General features: G+C 34.2%; 1 long non-coding RNA gene across 4 annotated transcripts in view; it reads left to right on the top strand.

The window, feature by feature from the left end:
- The window catches only part of LOC141489799 (uncharacterized), a 113,683-nt gene that overhangs the window by 65,771 nt on the left and 33,504 nt on the right, over positions 1-14,408 (top strand). For 2 of the 4 annotated variants that reach the window (XR_012468992.1, XR_012468993.1), the window contains one exon: positions 7,174-7,275. The exons of the other annotated variants lie outside the window; for them this stretch is intronic. This is a non-coding gene — a long non-coding RNA (uncharacterized LOC141489799). The remainder of the gene's footprint in view (positions 1-7,173; positions 7,276-14,408) is intronic. 4 annotated transcript variants of the gene reach the window in all.

The raw sequence follows: 14,408 nt of genomic DNA, 5'->3' as shown, positions 1-14,408 counted from the left end.
AGGTACACATCTTTTGTCTTCTAACAAAAACAGTCAAGTCAAAGGAAACTGTAAAACAGTTTTTAAAAAGCTTTAAATCTGTTTAAAAAATAGTCAATGCTAAATTGCTAAGTAAATACTAACTAACCATCTGATTGCAAGTCTACCTATTTACTTTTGAAAAGGTTGTTCAATTTTTAAACTGATTGAGGAATACAGATATGAAGGATATGATCATTAGAAAAGTCATTAGAATCTCCCAGGCATAAATGTGTCATCTGTTTGGGTCAGCAAGGGTGCTATGTGCTCTGTATAGAGGGATATATGTGCAATTCTTTTAGTCTTTCTTTCAAGCAGCTGCCATGAACACCGTCTCATGAAGATGAGATATATTAATTGTCAGAAGTGTTATGTTAAAATACACGTTCTTATTTGAAGGGATGTTAAGAAATCATTATTTTAGGGTTATCAAAGTAGAGGTAATTTAGTTAAATATAAGGTTTATGGTCCTTGTTTTGACAAATTCATCATTTTTATCACTATTACTATCTATCTGCTTCCTTTGGTTTCCTTTACTAGGTCAGGAACCCTAGTAACTTGATTTAAGGAAAAACTAAAGCCTTCATCCCAAGAATTTTCAAGACTTCAGATAAATCACGTTCTGTTTCGTAGGCATGGCTTTTTTTATGATAATTCCCAGGGTGTGATCAGAACATAAAGGAAGGTTCTTTATATTACATTTTTGGTGATAGAATAAAAATGATAATAGCATCTGACATTCATTGGAGAAAATGCTCTAAGGTTTTCAGAGTATTTGATAGGCATTATTTCATTTGACACCCACAATGGCTCTGTGAGTTTGTTACCAGAGGTATTATCTTGTCAAGCCCTTTTCAGGGCTGCTCATCCATTTTTGGTGTCTACCTATCACTCAATTCTCACCTGTAGTTCCAAGAAGCTGTAGCATGGGCAGCAGACACATTCCAATGAAACTCAATAAAAACCAAGTTGAGAACAAACAACAGGACTTAAATTCATCAGTGATTTAGGGAAATGTCTAACCCAAGCATGTGAAGACTTTCCCTGGCAGAATGGTCAAATGAGGAAAATTTTTTCCCTAATGGACCATGAAGGCAGCTAAAGCAGGTACTATGGGGTGCTAAGAACTTGGTTAGACATCAGAGATGCAAGAATCATCCACTACATCCCAAGCTATCACCAGTCATCTTGTCTTTTACTTTGTAATAAGACTTCAATGACTTGGGAAGAAAGGGTAAAGCTGAAAACTCTGTGAAACTTTATCTCATGTAAATTCAATTAATGCACAAGTCATGACATCACCCCTTGATGTACATCAAAAATGAAGTACAAATCTCAACAACCAGAAGTATTAGGTACTTTTTTTTTTTATAAAGCATGAAATTGAGACTCGGAAACATGAAGTGACTAGTCCAGAGTTTCACAGCTGGTAAATATCAAAGGCAGGATTTGAATGTAACTATTTCCTGATTCTAATTATGGCTCATTTTTCAAAATAGCTAAGGTCATCTATTCTTAACTTTGAAAAGACTGTAATGTTCAAAGCATGGAACAGCATAGGATGCATATACTTTGCATATTGTCTTATTTTCAATAATATTATCAACCTAAGTGATACAAACCCTGAGGTATATGTTCATGGGATCATAGACTAAAATCTTACAGACTATCTTGTTCAACATTCTTGTCTGACAAATAAGGAACTGAGTGATTTGCCTAACGGCACAAGAAAATAATTAACAGAGCTGAGATTTGAACCCAAATCAAAGGATCATAAAAAAGGGCTAGAAAAAACTATAGAAAACAACTAGTCAATCTTAGACTAAAATCTAAGGAGGTAGTGTCATACTCATTGACACAGGGAGTAAATAAGATAGGTAGGATCTGAACTATAGGTCTTTGACTCCAGATTCTATATTCTTTATAGTGTACCATATAAACACCACTATGAAGTCATATTTTTATTTTTTAAATGTAGTTTTTGAATGTAGATTTTTCAAATACATGCAAAGATACTTTTCAGGTTTTTTGTAAGTTTTTGAATTTCACATTTTTCTACTTTCCTACCTTCCCACCCCCCTCCCCATGACAGTGAGTAATCTGATATAGGTTATACATGCAGAGTCATGTTTAATATATTTCCATATTAGTCATGTTGTAAAAAGAAGAATCAGAACTATAGGGGAAAAAAACATGAGAAGAAGTAGAAAAAAATCAAACAAGTCTTAAGAAGTGAAAATAGTACGGTATGCTCTGCATTCAATCTCTATTGCTTTTTCTCTGGATGTGATTAGCATTTTCTTTGATCACAGAACTACTGAGAGGAGCTATGTTCATTATAGTTGCTCATGATATAATATTACTATTAATGTCTACAATGTTCTCCTGTTCTGCTCACTTCACTCAGCATCAGTTCATGCAGTCTTTCCAGGATTTTCTGAAATCTGCCCGCTTATGATTTTATATAGAACAACAATGCTACAGTACATTCATATTCCACAATTTGTTCAGCCATTTCTCAATTGATGGATATCTCATTTTCCAATGCTAGCCACTATAAAAGAGCTGCTTTTGTTTTTGAAAAATTTCTTTGGGATACATAATAAGTAGTAAGCAATAGCTGGATCAAAAAGTATACACAGTTTTACTGTTCTTTGGGCAGAGTTCCTAATTGCTTTCCAGAATGGTTGGATCAGTTCACAACTCCAGCAACAATGTATTATGTCCCAGTTTTCCCACATCCCCTCCAACATTGATCATTCTTCTTTTTTGGCATTTTGGCCAATCTGATAGATGTGTACTGATGCCTCAGCATTTTTTAATTTGCATTTCTCTAATCAATAATGATTAGAGTATTTTTTCATATGATTATAGTTAGCTTTAATGTCTTCATCTAAAGCCTGCCTGTTCATGTCCTTTGACCATTTCTCAATTGGGGAATGATGAAGTTATATTTTACAAAAATTCTATAACATCATTTTCTCCTCACTAGTTATCATCCCTATGTCTTGCTTCTCTTATTCAAACTCTAAAAAAGCCTTCTAAACTCTGTATCTCCCCACATTTTTTTCTCATTGTTTCTCTTTCTTTTTAAAAATATTTCTTTTTTAAATTTATGGAATAAAATAAACATTTCCATAACATTGTGTATCTCTTATAAATCCTCTTTTATTCTGACCTCAGAATTCAACTGAAACATCATTCTTCAAAAGTATCTACTATCTCATAATTGTTAAATCTAATGACCACTTCTCCAACTTTATCCTTTACCTCAGTGCAACTTTTGACAGTATTGATAGTTTACTCCACCTGAATATTCTATCCTCTCTGAGTTTTCATTACATTCTTCTTTTCTTATTTATTGCTACCTGTCAGATTGTTAATATCCAGTCTCCTTTACTGGATCATCATCATGACACACTTACTGATTTTATATGTACCTCAGATCTTTGGTCTGGGACACATGCCCTTGAACCTTTATAATTTCTCAGTTGGTGACCTCATCTTCCCATATATTTATCATGTTTATGTAGATAACTCTTAGATCTATATGTCTCCTTTTAGCTTCTCTCCTGAGTTATGGTCCCATATCATGAACTACCTACTATTATACCATTTATAATTGATGCTCTTTGGAATCTCAAGCTTATAGAATTATCTTTCTATGAAACTTGCCTCATTTCTGTACTTTCCCTTTTTTTGTTTTTGTTTTTATTTTTTATTTTTTGCAAGGCAATGGAGTTAAGTGACTTGCCCAAGGCCACACAGCTAGTTAATTATTAAGTGTCTGAGGCCAGATTTGAACTCAGGTACTCCTGACTCCAAGGCCATTGCTCTATCCACAGTGCCACCTAGCTGCCCTGTACTTTTTTTTAATAATACCATGAGTACCACAATTATTTTAGTCATCTAGGTTCAAAATTTTAGTGTTATTCTTTATTCCTCATTCTCCCTTCTTATAGCTAAGCTTTATTTTTTCTTTCTCTAAAATTTCTTGAATAAATCGCCTTTCTGAATACAGAATCAGCATTCTAAATCAAGTCATTTTTACCTCTTCTTTATATTACTGAGTTATCTTTGTTTTTCCTGACTTGTCTCTTGACTCCAAACCACATTTTTATGGCCATCTAAGTGGCTTTCCTAAATTGTTGAATTTACCATGTCACCCCTTTTTATAATTTCTAGTGGCTCTCTATTTCATTTAAGATCAAATATAAAAAGCTTTGGTTGTTTGTTTTCTTAAACCTGATTCTTCCCTAATTTTCTAGTTTTCTTAAGCATTACTCCCTTTCATACCCGCTACAATTCAACCACACTCATGAAATTGTTCTTCATTACTCATCATAATCTATCTCTCATTTCCCTCTGCTTGTCACTAACTCATTGTAGAATGCTTTCTCTTTTTACTTCTGTCTCTTGTAAATCATTGTTTCCTTTAAATTCAGTTAAGTACCACCTTCTAATGAAGTCTTTGATTCCTACAACTGAAACTACCCTCATCAAAAGTATCTAATATTAATAATTATGTATTTTATTTAAACATATTATACATATGGATTAGAGGAATCATACCAGTTGAACTCTCTCAATATTCCCCTACAAACAACTTTAAAATAACACTCAAAGTCAATTTTAGAGCAGCAGCAATGGAAGGTTTAAGTGAGACATTTTTTTTTTACTGAAATAAGAAAACTTAAGAGGTTGGGAGAAAAGGTCTGTGAGACCTGACTGCAGCATAGCATGTAGTAGTAGCAGAAGTAACAACTTCTAGAGCTCTCAGCCCAGAGAGTAAGATGGTGAGACAATGGGTCAAGAGAGAGATTAAAGCGGATCCATTGCTGGTACTGGGTATATCTGAAACTAATTGGCAGCTCTGTTGCTCAAAAGCAATTCTGCATTGCAGACCCGGTCACATTTTCAAGGTAGAGATGAGCACTTCCAAGAAAATTAAAGGAGAGCAGAGGACCTGGCCACAGTTCTAGGGCCCAGAGGAGAATAGTGCTTATTTCTGCAGTGTAGCAGGGACTCTTCTTGAATAAAGACCAGATCCCAGACCAGGAGAGCAGTGACAAAATCTATCCCCTGAACACATCACCTTGGATGTGCCTAAAACTTGATTCCTAGAATTAACTTTGAAAAGAGCAACACAAAAAAAAGCTTAAAATTTTGAATATATGGTTAAAAGGATGGTTACACAAAATTAAAAATATAAAAATGAACAAATAGTTTTTTTAGAATAGAAACTTGAACACAAAAAAAGGCACTTCAGTGAGTGGTAAGGAAGACCATGACACAAACTCAGAAAACAGTAATATGAAATATTATTAATATGAAATAACTTCACATAAGCTTTAAAGATTGAGAAATACTAAATGGTCAGAAGCCCAGCAAATCTTTTCAGAAAAGTTAAAGAGATGAATGGTAGAGGGAAAAAAATTGGAAAAGAGAATGATACAAGAAAATTATGAAGAGAGATTTCAGCTTGGTAAAAGAGGCACCAAAAATATCAATGAAAGTTATACTCTAAAAATAGAATTGATCCAATGGTAAAAGAGGCACTAAAATTCACTAAATATAAAAATTCACTCCATAAAAAGCAAAATTGGTCAAATTCAAGAAGAGGTTCAAAAACTCACTGAAGAAAATAATTCCTTAAAAATAAGTAAGTGGAAGCTAATGACTCAATAATATATCAAGAGACAATAAAACAAAATCAACTGAAAAAATAAACAATTTAAAATATCTTGCTGGAAAAACAAAGGACTTGGAAATAGATAGAAGACATATTATTAAAGCAATATTGGACTATCTGAAAGTCATGATCAAAAAAGAGCCTAGATACAATTTTTCAAGAAATTAGAAAAAGTTTTCTGCTATCTTAGATCCAGATGGTAAAATGGAAACCAAAAGAATCCACCAACCAATCCTGAATGAGATATTCAATTGAAAACTCCCAGGAACATTATGGATCAGTTACAGAGCTCCTATTAGCAAGCTATAGAAACAATTCACATATTATGGAGCCACAAGTAATATCACACAAAATTTAGCATCTTTCATGTTAAAGGAATGGAGGGGCTTGGCATGTGAATTTCAGAAAGCAGGGGGGAATCTGGAAATTTAATGAAAGAGAAGACTTTCAAGAATTCTTGATGAAAATACCAGAGCTGAATAGAAAATTTGATTTTCAAATAGAAGACTCAAAAGGAGCATAAAAAGGTAAACATCGGGGCCGCTAGGTGGCGCAGTAGATAGAGCACTGGCCTTGGAGTCAGGAATACCTGAATTCAAATCCAGCCTCAGACACTTAATGATTACTTAGCTGTGTGGTCTTGGGCAAAGCACTTAACCCCATTGCCTTATAAAAAAAAAAAACTAAAAAAAAAGTAAACGTGAAAAAAAAATCAATAAAGTTCATTTTTTTTACATTCCTAAATTAGAAGATGATGCATGTAACTCCTAAGAACTTCATCATTATTTGGGAAGTAAAAAGGAATTTTCATAGGGTATAAGTTAATTATCTTAGAATGATCTTTTTTTTTTTTTTTTTTTAGATTTTTGCAAGACAAACAGGGTTAAGTGGCTTGCCCACAGCCACATAGCTAGGTAATTATTAAGTGTCTGAGACTGGATTTGAACCCAGGTACTCCTGACTCCAGGGCTGGTGCTTTATCCACTATGCCACCCAGCTGTCCCTTCACATTTTCTGTCTCTCTCTTTTTGTTTTTTTAGTTTTTGCAAGGCAATGGGGTTAAGTGACTTGCCCAAGGCCACACGGATAGGTAATCATTAAGTGTCTGAGACCGGATTTGAACTCAGGTACTCCTGACTCCAAGGCCGGTGCTCTATCCACTGTGCCACCTAGCCGCCCCTAGAATGATCTTTAAAAAAATGAAAGGGTGAAAAAAAAAAGGATGCACTGAAGAGAAGGGGGAAAGAAGAAGAATAAAGAGAAGAACTTTTACAATAAAGAGAAAATTGAGGTTTTGTGGTAATAATGTTAATCCTCACCATCAGAACTGGTGTAAATATGTGTATACACACACACACACACACACATATACATATATACATACATACATACACACATACAGACTGACAGACAACACACAGGCACACACTTAATTGTAATTCGAAATCTATTTCATCCAATAGGGAAATAAGAAAAAAGAGGAGAGAAAGATGAAGATTAAGGGAAGCAATAGGTAGAAGATAAAGGAAGAAGAAATAAAAGGAAATAGGATGAAAGAAAATACAGTGAGTAATCATTACTATGAATGTGAATGGAATGAGTTAACCTATAAGTTGGAAGTAGATAGCAGAGTGGATTAGAAATCTGATTCCTTCAACTTAAATTAAAAATGCAGATGTAGGGGCAGCTAGGTGGCGCAGTGGATAGAGCACCGGCCCTAGAGTCAGGAGTGCCTAAGTTCAAATCAGGCCTCAGACACTTAATTACCTAGCTGTGTGGCCTTGGGCAAGTCACTTAACCCCATTTGCCTTGCTATAACCTCAAATATATATAGGGAGATGGAGCAATTATGATCTTAGACAAACTGAAAGCAACACTACATCTAACTAAAAGATTATTAGGATAACTACATTTTACTGGAAAGTAATGTAGATAATGCTAAAATATCAAAAATTATACAATGAGTTTCTCTGATAAAACCATGATTTCTCAAATATATCAAGAATTGAGTCACATTTAGGAAAATGGAACCATCCTCCAGTTGATAAGTGGTCAAAGAGTAAGAACAGGCCCTTTTCAGAAGAAGAAATAAAAGTAATCTATAGTCACATTTTTATAAATGCTCTAAATCAGTATTAATGAGAGAATTGCAAATTAAAACAACTTTGTCATACATTCTCCCACCTATAAAACAACAATTGCTAGAGCAGATGTGGGAGAAAATGTACAGTAATGAATTGCTATTGAAGTATTGAAGTAGTTCAACCATTCTAGGGAACAAGTTGGAACTATGTCAAACATGCTATCAAACTGTCTTACATTTTGATCCAAGAGGAAAAAATGTTTCATTCTTCAAGAAGTTTATCAATAATACCTTGAATCCATTCAAATTCTGCTAAGGTAATCATTTTTGGTTCCTTCTGTCCCTACCGACTATCTGACACTTGATTAACCAGGAGTATTAGTTTATGTTTTGATAAAGCAATTGAAAAACCAAATCTACTAGTTATGAGTTGACTTTCTGTATGAATGCATTATCACTGGTATCTTTTGTACTACCAAAATATTTCTCTTCCACAAAGGGTAATGAGATAATGAGACAGGTACATGCATCAGGAGGATACAGGTCTATGGTTAATCAAAGGCCAGGAAACTTCTGAACCCTGTCAATGCATTTGATAAAACCATCTATGCAGATATAACATATGGTGAAGTTGAAGGAAAGGGATTGTGTTTAATATGTGCTTGCATGAATTTTCTGGTTTGCTAAAAGCATCCCCACAGTATAGCTGTCAAGAAAATATACCAAATGTTCAGGAAAAATTCAAGGGAAATAGGTGAATTCCTGTTCAAAACCAAGTATCCTCTGGGGATGGAAAGAACCAAGCAGTGTTCCTCAGTCATTCACCTAAATGAAGCCTTTGAGATTCTGGACATGACCTTGTTTTCGTTACAGAAAGAAAGTGGATGGGCCTTCCCTCTAAGTGCTGTAAGTTGGGGGGCTGTTTTTGTATATAGTCACCCTACATTTGGGTCCTAATTACATGACATGCTGAGGGCTGTCAATAGAGCAGCAATTCTAGCTCTGAAACTTGGTAATTGCAACTCCATGTTTCTGAAGCCTGGGAGCTGTTTATGAGGAGTCCAAGGGTCTGCTTTATAGCATCCCTTCAACCCTCTAGGCTCACTCTGCTAATAATCCCTCCTCACCAACTAAATCAATGTCCCTCTGTGCAACCAGTGCATAAATGTGTGGGGATTTATTTTGTTTTATTGTTATCAGTCACCACTTGGTATATTTTTAAATCATACATTTTCTTTATGGCATCCATTTCCTTTCTGGGAAAAAATAGGCAAAATTTTTTTTTTCTATTTCATAAAGATTAGACTTTGCTTCTTTTACTCTACCAAAAATCAATAATAAAAGGCCTCCCAAATCTGCCAAAACAGTCAGCAGCTAGCAAGTAATAACTTTATTTCTGTATAGCTCAGGGGGGTTGCAAAGGGAGTGTGAAAAGTTCATTATTATCCACCAGAAAAAAAAAGGAGCACATGCTAAGAAGAAAGCTGAATCTTCCCTATTGGGACTTCTCTTGGACTACATCATTTGCATGAAGGGCGCCACATCAAACACACTGGGTGCCCTTTTTCAAATATTAATGTGAAGCTTGTTTTAAGTTCTCTCTTGACTTTGTGCCACCTTGTATCAAAGGAACTTAAAAGTAGGACTTGGGAGGGAGGGGAAAGGACTTTTTCCCACTGTTTTAACACTTAGCAGAATTCTTCCTTCATTTGATCAGTTTGCCTCTAACTCTTATTATTTTGACAATATGCATGTTTTTTCCTAGACTGCCTATTTTTATGATGATCAATCTTTGTTTTCCCCACTGCATTCTTCTGTGACATATTTAACAATTCCAGATGATAAAGCTTTAAGGGAGTGGTAAGAGACACATGTGAGTCACAAAGAAAGACAATAAGAATGTGCCGTTGAAGGGAGAAGAGGCGGCTGCTTTAAATGAGAAACTTCAGCAATTTAACAAGAGGCTTTAAATCTTCATTCTATCATGATTAAAGCACATCAGATTTCAGAGATGAGTCTGCCTGGGTGCAGATGTGCATAAAAACCAGTCATGAGTCATGGGATGAACTGTGATATGAGCCAGTGTCCGTAATTCGGTATTTATTTGTGTCTGTCTGTGTGGGCCAAACAACTTGATCTTTCTGTTTCTTGCTAAATAATTTAGAACAGCACTATAATGGTTTGTGTTTAGACTTGTTTTAGAGAAATTCATTTTCAGAAGTGGTAATTTTGGAAACATTTACAATTGCATGTCAATTTCTACAAATTTTTGTTTGCAATGGCAAAGGAATATCAAATTTCTAGGAATATATATAGATATAGATATAGATATAGATATAGATATAGATAGATATAGATAGATATATAGATATATATAAATATGCCTGACCTGTGATTTCATTTCTATTGGAAAATTTCAAGTCAGATAGCTCCCTCTACTAAGGCAGTCTTTTACTTTCTCTATAACTTTTTGTTTAAATTAATTAACTTGACCCCTCAGTCAAATTTCATCAGAGAAAGAGAGGACTTTAATTCAGGTCCTGATGGCTTTAAGATCTATTCACTAACCATTTTGCCATGTTGATTGTCATGTAAATGGATATTTATTTATGCATGAATGTATATTTTTCTTTATAATTATCATTAAGGTAAATCTGCTTAGATATCTTTTCTCTGAAAGGTATTTTTAATTTTAAGATTCTTTCCTTAAATTTGATCAATCACAAATGATCAATTTAGATGTAGAAAGGTTATCCATTATTTTCTAGCATATAGTAGTTTTCTCTCATTTGCTTGCCTTGCTTGCTTCCCTCCTACCAGGATATGTAGCATCTAGAAAAATGTGTACTTTTTGTTGATGTCTGCATTATGAATATGCTTCCTTATTTAATGCCATATTGCTAAAAAGATGCTCTCTAAATAAAGCCCATTTCATTCTACTTTGAAAAATAATAGAGATAATCATAAACCCTCACGTATTTGAATGTGCTTTCAAGGGAAACTGATGGTGGCCAGTAGGGAATAAAGGAGCTTTATTGCATTTAGTAATGTTGATGGCATAACACTTGGTAGAGAACACTTTATTTGCAAATAAAGTGCTTTATTAGTTGTAATGCCCATACCATTCCAAAGTGGTTTCAGATCTACTTTCCCTATAGCACTTTCTTCAACATTGCTAATCTACTGCAATAATGCTAAATTATTCGTATAACATTTCTATATTCCTTCCCAGAGGATGCTACTTAGTCAAACACCTGGGGCACACTACATAGCCCATGAATTCTTTGTAATCTTTTTGTCCCATGCTCCAGGGAATTCATAGGCAGGATTGAAAGGGAAAATAAATATCTATACATAAGCATTTGCCAAACTGTGATGAATATAATGCTCAATGCAGATAGCATGGTGTCCAGGAAAAAAACAATATTTTTCTTATAAAATGGATTAAGAGATCATGTGGAATTGGGGCAAGAGGTTTGATTTCCTTTATTTTATTCCAAAATTCTTCTGTACCTTCCTGTTCTTAATACTCTACATTCCTAGTCTCTTTCCTATCTTACTCACCCCACAGCCCCACTTCATTCCCTTCTGCCCCCCCCCACAAGTTACACCAGGATTTTATGGAGTCTATCAATTTAATTTAAAGCCTAACTTCATTTTGTAGTTGTTTGGGACTCCTTAAATGCAGCTTTAGGAGAGTAGTATTTGAAAGGGAATCCTGATCCTTTCCCCACTTATATTGAAACATGGAAGCCTATCTCACAATTCCAGAAATGGAAGGAAAACATGATCTAGAATTGAGAGATACTGAGGGAAAAAATGAATTATTTCTGATTATTATTTTCTTTTCAAGAAAAGCTCTGGGGAACAAATTTAGCCAGATTATTTTCATTATGTTGCTTTATGAATATCACTGCACAGTAACTCTACTACAAAGAAAGTGACACATATGGGAATTTCTTTTAGGAATATGAATGCTTCTTAGACATTTTATTAGATTTGGTGTAATTTCTATGCTGTAATTTTTTCATATCAACTTTGAAAATGATGCTTAAGATGCATCTTCTGAAACATTTTCTTTGATTTTGATTTGCCATAGAAAAAGACCACAGAGGTCCTGACTAAATTTGGACACCATTCTTTATACTTACTAAACACAAAGTGCCATGCATTGCTGAGTCTTTCCTCCTTGCAGAATGCAATCCTATTAATATTAATCAGAGTTGAGATACAGATAGTAATATCTTCCTTTCATTTTAAAACTTTCCTTTGTGGGACACTCAGCTCAGTGTTCAGGATCTGACAGTGACAAAGTTTTAATTTTTTTCAATCTTGTTTTGGGTACAGTTTAACCTCTGACAGGTAAAGTAGATTTTCTTGTTTACTTTTAAAGTTTCTAGTGGTCTTAGACTTTGGTAAGCTTTTGAATTATCTTATTCAAAACCTTTTAAATCATCTCAAACCTCTTTAAATTTCTTTGCTAAGATGATAGTTAAATTCACCTTATCCTCTACTATATTTTTCTCTCTTAAATAATCTTGACTTAAATATGCCAGTCTATTTTGTTATTATCATTATATGACACTAATTCCCTCAGATTAACTATATTATTTTTGAAGCATCTAGGCAATTTTTAAAAGGATATAAAAGTCATGAGACTCCCATGTGGATTTTGTTTCTTTCTTTATCAAACCAGGTAATTAATAAATATTTATTCATTTTTTTCCCCAACCATATGACAAGCTGGGTTCACCAGCCTACCAGGTATAGTCCTAATAATCAAGGTTCTGTAAAGTTGTGAACATGCATATGGTATCCAGGAATATTTCATTGGCTGCTCAAATGTTTTAGAATTCCCTGGAGAGTTAGACAACATCAAGGATGTTCCACTGGAAATATTCTTGGCATTTCTTAAGACCTGTGGAGTCTTTGGCATTTCCTGTTAATAATTGATTGAGCTTACTTGCCAGAGAATCATGCAATTGTTTCTTCTTTTGTTTTTCCTATAAAATTTCTACTACTGTGGGAAATATGGTCCTTCAATGTGAATGTTTATTTGAAGCCAAAGTAAATGCTTAGGAAAGTCCCTCAACTGCCTTTTCTAGAGTGAGCTTTTGCCAGCTAGGATTCTTGTCAAGAAGATCCTTAAAATATAGCAATGGTCTAAAACTGGAGATTCTGGCTTCTTGTCACTTTAAAACTGTGGGGAAATGACTTGATACCCTTATGGATGATTATAATTGAAATGATGATACTCATTTTAAAACTATTCTATCATGAAGATTAATTTGGTGAGAATGGAGAGCTCTGGCCACAGCATCTCTTCTCCTAAAAATTTTAAGCAGCGAACACTTGTAACACAATGAAGTAATATAAGGATAGACATATATACATACATATATATTATATATCTATATATATTTGTACAAATTCTTATATATGCATGTGCATATATATATATATGAAAATGGATATACATCTGTGTATAGCAATTATATATAGATACAGATTTATATATTTGTATCTAGTTACATAAGTAAGTGGGGATCTTGATGACTCAGTATATAAAGGGGCAGGATAGAGACAAGAAGACTCACCTTCCTGAATTCAAATCCGACCTCAGACCCTAGTTGTGTGATACTGAAAAGTCACTTAACACTGCCTCAGTTTCTTCATCAATAAAATAAGATGAAGATGGAAATAACAAGCCATTCCAGAATCTTTGCCATAAAATCTCAGATAGGGTCAAGAAGAATTGGACATGACTGAAAACAACTGAAGAATAATAAAAACATGTGGAGGGGCAGAGGGTTGAGGGGTCTGTTTCCTGGGTAACTAGGTGCAACAGTGGAAAGAATGATAGAATCAACTTTACCACCTAGATGCTCTCCTTCATTCTGTATCCCTTGATTTTGAAACATTGATTAGGGCTCTTTTTTCATTCCTGTATATATTCTATTTTGTACCCTGACTCATAGGATTCCTTACTTCTGTCAAGACACAGCTCAAGGCTCACTTACTAAATGTGTGTTCCTAAATCACTCTCAACTCCTGCCAGCATACTTCTTCCCTAAATACCCTGTATTTATTCCCTATGTACCTGTGTAAACAAATGTGATCTCCCCTGACAGAATACAGGCTTCTCCAGAAAAGAGACTTTTCCATTTTTGTCTTTTTGACCCTAACACCTAGCATAGGCTTGAAATATAGGAAGAACATGCTAATAGACTGATTGATAAGCTTTAGTTTGAGGAGTCTTGAAGAGAACTATAGTAATTTCACTCCCAGGGATATGATATTTCTCCCAATATATAGCTAACTTTGAGAAAATGGATGATGGAGTGCAACAGATTACAGCACTTTATGGGACCACCCACTAACCTCCATCACCTGAGTAAGCAATGGAAATTTTTACAAATAACTTACATAAGAAGAAAACAAAACAAAAAATTAAAACAAAAGAAATTTACATGATAACTTTACTACATATTTAAAAAGATAACAAGATGTATATAATAAATTTGCAGATATGTGTGCAATCATCCTTTATTATATTATAGAGAATTAGTACAAAAATGAAAAATAAATGTGAAAAACCCACAAATGCTTTATGTG

This window comes from Macrotis lagotis, chromosome 5 (assembly GCF_037893015.1).
Source record: "Macrotis lagotis isolate mMagLag1 chromosome 5, bilby.v1.9.chrom.fasta, whole genome shotgun sequence".
Taxonomy (NCBI): domain Eukaryota; kingdom Metazoa; phylum Chordata; class Mammalia; order Peramelemorphia; family Peramelidae; genus Macrotis; species Macrotis lagotis.
Note: the sequence above shows the minus strand (reverse complement) of the source record. Positions and strands in the feature narration are given on the sequence as shown.